General features: G+C 48.2%; 1 protein-coding gene across 1 annotated transcript in view; it reads right to left on the reverse strand.

Annotated features, from left to right (window-relative positions):
• Positions 1-6,162, reverse strand: part of LOC310639318 (BPI fold-containing family B member 6-like) — a 30,847-nt gene extending 24,685 nt beyond the window's left edge. Inside the window, exon 1 of the mRNA XM_083360948.1 lies at positions 6,152-6,162. The gene's annotated coding sequence lies outside the window, so the exon portion shown is untranslated. The remainder of the gene's footprint in view (positions 1-6,151) is intronic.
• Between the last annotated feature and the right edge of the window lie 406 nt (positions 6,163-6,568).

The raw sequence follows: 6,568 nt of genomic DNA on the forward strand, positions 1-6,568 counted from the left end.
ATGATAAAGGGTCTAGAGGCTAAAACATATGAAGAATAGTTGTAAGAATTACTGTATGTATGTCTAGCCCAGGGGTAGGCAACCTTGGCTCTTTTATGACTCATGGACTTCAACTCCCATAATTCTGGAGCCAGCATTGGGGGAACTATGGCTCCTTCATGGCTTGTGGACTTCAACTCCCAGAATTCCTGAGCCAGCATGGGGGAACTATGGCCCCCTCATGACTGCTGGACTTCAACTCCCAGAATTCCTGAGCCAGCAAGGCTCAGCTTGGAAACCTCTCTCTTTCCCCTCAGCGTGGCTGGCTCAGGAATTCTGGGAGTTGAAGTCCACCCGTCATAAAAGAGCCAAGGTTGCCTATCCCTGGTTCTAGCCTAATGAAAAGAAGCACCAGGGGAGACTTGATAGTCCTGGACTCCTGCGACTTGGTTTCAGGGATAATGTGATAGGGTTCACGTTGGCACCTTGATGTTCACGAGATCCAATTCCCCTCACGGATTCCCAGGTAAAAGAATGTGGACCTTCCTGGTGTGGACCCTCTTCTTCAGCCTGATGGGGCCTCTACGAGGCGTGGTGAAAGAAAGTTCCCCGGGGCTCATAGCGGTCATTAGCAAAGCAGCCGCACACAAATGTAAGACTCTTGGCTTGACTTGCAGCATCCACTTGGTGCTGCTTTTGGGGATTTCTCTGGTTTTTCTCCCTCTTACTCTGGCCCTTCTTAGAGCGGGGTTGGCCGATCCCCTACCTTGATCCATAATTATTTTTACTGACTTATTGATTAAATTTGTATGCTGGCCATCTCACCAGTAACACAGGGATGGTATAAGGCAGGGGTCTTCAAACTTGGCCCTTTTATGATTTGTGGACTTCAACTCCCAGAATTCCTGAGCCAGCCATGCTGAGGGGAAAGGGAGAGGTTTCCAAGCTGAGCCATGCTGGCTCTGGAATTCTGGGAGTTGAAGTCTATGAGTCATGAGGGGGCCATAGTTCCCCCATGCTGGATCAGGAATTCTGGGAGTTGAAGTCCACAAGTCATGAAGGGGCCATAGTTCCCCCATGCTGGCTCAGGAATTCTGGGAGTTGAAGTCCACCAGTCATGAAGGGGCCATAGTTCCCCATGCTGGCTCAGGAATTCTGGGAGTTGAAGTCCATGAGTCATGAAAGGGCCATAGTTCCCCCCCCTGCTGGCTCAGGAATTCTGGGAGTTGAAGTCCACCAGTCATGAAGGGGCTCAGGAGTTGAAGTCCACGAGTCATAAAAGAGCCAAGGTTGCCCACCCCTGCTCTATATCAACATTTTTCAAGCTTGGAAACTCAGAATTCCTCAGCCAGTATGGGGAAACTGTGGCCCCTTCATGACTGATGGACTTCAACTCCCAGAATTCCTGAGCCAGCATGGGGGAACTGTGGCCCCTTCATGACTTGTGGACTACAACTCCCAGAATTCCTGAGCCAGCGTGGCTCAGCTTGGAAACCTCTCCCTTTCCCCTCAGCATGGATGGCTCAGAATTCTGGGATTTGAAGTCCACGAGTCATAAAAGAGCCACGGTTGCCTACCCCTGATATAGAGTATTAACCTCACTTCCTCTGCCTCCCTTTCAGATGTCACCACCATGTTGCTGCAGAATTCGCTGATCCAGAGCCACCTCCTGCTCATTCAGTTCCCAGAGGCTCCTCACAAAGGACATCTTGAACACTGGATCAAGCAGTAAGTAAACCAGAGATGGCAACCTCATTTTTGCACTTTTCTTATTGGTGGGGGCTGAGGTGGAGCTGCTACATGAGTAGTCATATCGGTTGTGAAACTTAAATTGTACAAAATTGTTGTCCCCCATGGAAGGAAGGAAGATGGATGAAGAATGGATGGATGCATGGGTGGAGAGATGGATGCATGCATGCATGCATGGGTGGATGCATGAATGGGTGGATGCAGGGGTGGAGAGATGGATGTATGCATGGATGTATGCATGGATGCATGCGTGGATGCATATGTGGATGGATGCATGGGTGGGTGCATGGATGGATGGAATGATGGAGGATGGATCAGTGGACAAATACTGTAGCTGGATGAAGATGGATGGATGGATGGATGGATGGATGGATGGATGGATGATGGAGATGGAGGAAGATAGATGGAGGGACAGATGGAGGGATGGCTGGATGGCTGGAACGATGGAAATCAAAACCGTCCTCTTACTGAAAAAGGACATTTCATGGTAGAATCCCGCAAAGCTCTAGGAGCTGCAAAGGTCCATTTGGGCACCACCAGAGGAGGGCTAAAAAAATTAAAATAAATCAAGGTAGTAACAACACTACTGGAACATGGAGATGGCCTTCAACCTTGGGGTTGCAGCTGCCACCTTGATTTTTTGCCACTCTCCAGTGGATGCCCCTGTTCTGGGTGGGCTGTGGCCAGCCCTGTCCCAGCCAAACAGAGCATGAACTCTGGAGAGCTACAAGAAGGATCTGGGGCCAAGGAGCTGTGTCTCTTGGCTCTGGCCCTCCCAACGCTTGCATCAGCCGGCACACGTCTCCTTCCTCCTTTGTCCCAGATAATGCCACTGAGTTCTTGGCTGGCTGGCTGGCAGGGTGGGGCTTCTCTGATCTGCCAGCCCAGCGGTGAGTGCAAGAGGCCCTGACTTGCAAAGCAGGAAGGGACGGTTGACCTTCAGAGGAGAAAGTAAACACGGCTTGCAATCCCAGGTGCAAAACAACCAAGCCGGCAGTGTTTGGCTTATCAGGAGCATCCTGTACTTCTGACTTGCTTGAATTGGCCCAGAAGCCAGCAGCAGCTGGTGGGTCTCACAAAGATGCAATTCTTCTCTGCAAAATAGAGTCAGTCGCCTTCAAGGCAGGACTGGTGCCCTAAGAGTTGAGGTCATCTTTCTCCAGCCAGCCTCCAGCGTGCCTTGCCCTGGAATTATTTTCTTACCATTTATATAAGAAACGTCACGATAATTACAGGTGCCTGACAGAAGGAAAACCCCAACACAAAACTCAATGACACCCCCCCTCCCCAACCCCTCCCGGTGACACTTGAGGGCTCGGCACTCCGCTCTGGGTTCCCCACGCCCGCTGGCAGACCCCGTCTTCAGGGCCTTTGGAAAGAGTGCCACGGTGGGGGCCAACCCTGTATCTGCAGATGTTCCACAAGGAAGGAATCACCTAGAAGCTAGAATTAAGGAGGAAATTTCCTGTTCTATATGAATTAGAGAAGAGATAGATTATAGATGATATAGCTGATAGACAGATGGTGACAAGAGAGAGAGAGAGAGAGATGAGAGAGAGACTACATAGATAGATGGATAGACAGTCCAACAAATATAAATAGACAGACAGACGGATGGACGGACAGACAGACAGAGAGAAAGAGAGAAAATAGAGAGACAGACAGACAGACAGACGAATAGATAATGATAGACCAACAAATATAAATAAATAGATAGATAGATAGATAGATAGATAGATAGATAGATAGATAGATAGAAGATAGATAGATAGATAGATGATAGATAGATAGATAGATAGATAGAGAGATAGAGAGATGATAGATAGATAGATAGAGAGAGAGAGAGAGAGATAGAGAGATAGAGAGATGATAGATAGATAGATAGATAGATAGATAGATAGATAGATAGATAGATGATAGAGAGATAGAGAGATAGAGAGATAGAGAGATGATAGATAGATAGATAGATAGATAGATAGATAGATAGATAGATAGACAGACAGACAGACACACAGACAGACAGACAGACAGACAGACAGACAGACAGACAGACAGACAGATGGATAGATAATGATAGATAATGATAGATAAACCAACAAATACAGTATAAATAAATGGATGGATGGATGGATGGATGGATGGATGGATGGATGGATGGATAGAAGATAGATAGATAGATAGATAGATAGATAGATAGATAGATGAATAGATAATGATAGACCAGCAAATATAAATAAATAGATGGATAGATAGATGATAGATGGATGGATGGATAGATAGATAGATAGATATTAGATAGACCAACAAATACAGTATAAATAAATGGATAGATAGATAGATGATAGACATAGGTGATAGATAGAAGATAGATAGAGAGAGATGAATAGAAAATGATAGATAGACTAACAAAGATAGACAGACGGATAGATAGATAGATAGATAGATAGATAGATAGATAGATAGATAGACAGACAGATAGATAGACGGGAGAGATGACAGGAAAAAGAGATGAGAGAAAAAGAGACGATACGTGATAGATGGTGCAGATGATAGATACATGTCATGAGGGAAGGAGGGTGGGAGAGAGAGAATAAAAGTGGGCCTTCAGGTCTGCGGGGGGGCGGTTCTTAACCCCGCAGATAATTTCTGTCTTCCTGAAGGCTTCCTAACTCCAGCTTGCGCAGCTGGCCTCGCCCCACCCTGTCCCATCTATGCCGGGGAAGGCCCTTCCGTGTCCCTTGGCAGGGCCTTGGCTTGAGGTTCCCCTTGAAAAGCCCCCTGGCCCTCCGCCAAGCCAGCCGGAGGGCTGCTCTGACCCTGGGCACCTGGCACCGATCCGGCTCGGAAGAAAGGGCGCTTTTGAGGGCTTGTGTACTTAAGATTTTCTTCCTAATCCCTTTGATCTCGGAGCGCTTGATGCCGTCAAAGGGCGAAGGAGCAGAACACAATGGGGACCGCTTGGCTCAGCTCACCTTCTCTCCCTCCCCTCCCCCCCCATTCCCCCCCTCCCCCCCCGCCCGATCAGAATAGAGGTTGATGGCAAGGAAAGGTACGGAGGAGATCCAGGTTGGGCGGCCAAAAACCAGCCCTGCTGGGTGCAAAAATGGCACACACACAAAAAAGAGAGAGAGTGGCAGGCAGGCTTTCTTCTAGTCTTCTCTCTCACACCCTGGGAAGGGGAAGAGCAAAGGGAAGGAGAAGGAGAGAAAGGAAAAGAAAAGGAGAAGAAGAGGACAAGAGGAGAAAGAAAAGGAGGAGGAGGAGATGAAAAGGAGAAGGGGAAAGAGGAGAAGAGAAGGGGAAGGAAAAGGAGGAGGAGGAGGGGGAGGAGGAGGAGGAGAGAGGAGAAGCAGGAGAGGGAGAAAGAGAAGGAGAAGACAAGGAGGAGAGGGGGAAGGGCAAGGGGAAAGGAGGAGAGAAAGAAGAGGAGGAGAGAAGGAGGAGAGAAGGAGGAGGAAGAAAGGAGAAGGAAGAGGAGGAGAACGAAAGGAAGAGAAGGAGGAGGAGGAGGAGGAGAGGGGGAGGAGAGGAAGAGGAGAAGGAGGGGGAGATATTCTTTCCTTTACTCAGGAACTGTCAGGACCCACCCCAATCCACGTCTTAGGAAAACTAAACCTCTTGGTGGCAGTTCTAGTCCAAAAGGAATTTTTACTAGGACATGCTTGGTTGTGGAAATACAAGACAGGACTTGGTATTGTTTTACAAATTGAAACTTTATAAAGAGTTCCCGGTTCAACCCCCCCTTCCCTTGACCCCATTTGGTCAGCCCCCATCCTTCTACTTCGTGTCATCCCTTTCGTGGGAAAGAAAAAAAAGGAACTTTGAATCTTTCTGGTTATTGGCTTCTTCCTCTCCAGAATTAAACGAAGACGCAGGCCAGATGCCTCCTTCTCTAACCCTCCCTTTTGTTCCCCCCAGTTCAAAAGGTTTCCCTTGGTCTTTGAAATAACCTAAGGCAGGCTGAATCCACATCCGCTCCTCCTTCCTCGGGAGATGGCAGAATCCATGGTGGGGGGATAATGTTTTAAACATACATTTATGAATGTGATATAAATGGACTCTGACAGGAATGTAATTCTCTCACACCTGCATGCTGGCTTTTCTTCCTTGGTTAAGGAATGTCTGGGGCAAAACACACTCCAGACCTTCTGGTCTGGCCCATCAGTGTCTGAAGACCTACCAGAGGTGGGAAATTGTCCTGAGAAATATCTGGAACCCGTATCCAAGGACTGTGTGGAGGGACCCTCAGAGCTGAGGGATGCCTCCCGGTCCTTCTGCCGCTCTCTTAAGCAGCCTGGAGTTGGCCAACTTTATATGCTGAGCATCTACCCAGGAATGAGGAAAACCTATGCAAATTTCGGGTCCCCCTTGGGTTTTATGAACTGTTGAGGGGGCTAAATCGCTTCAGAAGAAGGAAGGACTTTCCTTGGCTGTCCGTTTCTTCCCTCGTCTCTTGAACTCAACCCTAAAGATGGATATCCGAAGTTTATCACCTCTGTGAACTTTGCTTATCTAGATGATCCCATCCTGCCAGCCGTACCTGTGCTTCAACATGTTAGGTCTCAGAAAAACAAGGCAGAAGGGACCCTGGAGGTCTTCTAGTCCATCTCAGCTGATAATGCCTGCCTTACGTGCGGCACGTTTGAACCCAGCAACATATGGGGAGTCCCTGCTGCTCTCTGAGCTGGGTTGTCATCTTGAAGACCTTTCATGACCTCGTAGTTGAACCTCTGCAAGAAAAACAACCCAGCTCAGAGAGTATCAAGGACACCACAGCCCTCCTCCTCCTCTCCACAAACCCCTCTCCCTTCTAGCATTGATGACGTTACCTAGTTGGGTC

The sequence above is a fragment of the Vipera ursinii genome, assembly GCF_947247035.1.
Source record: "Vipera ursinii genome assembly, chromosome: 3".
In the NCBI taxonomy this organism is placed as follows: Eukaryota; Metazoa; Chordata; class Lepidosauria; order Squamata; family Viperidae; genus Vipera; species Vipera ursinii.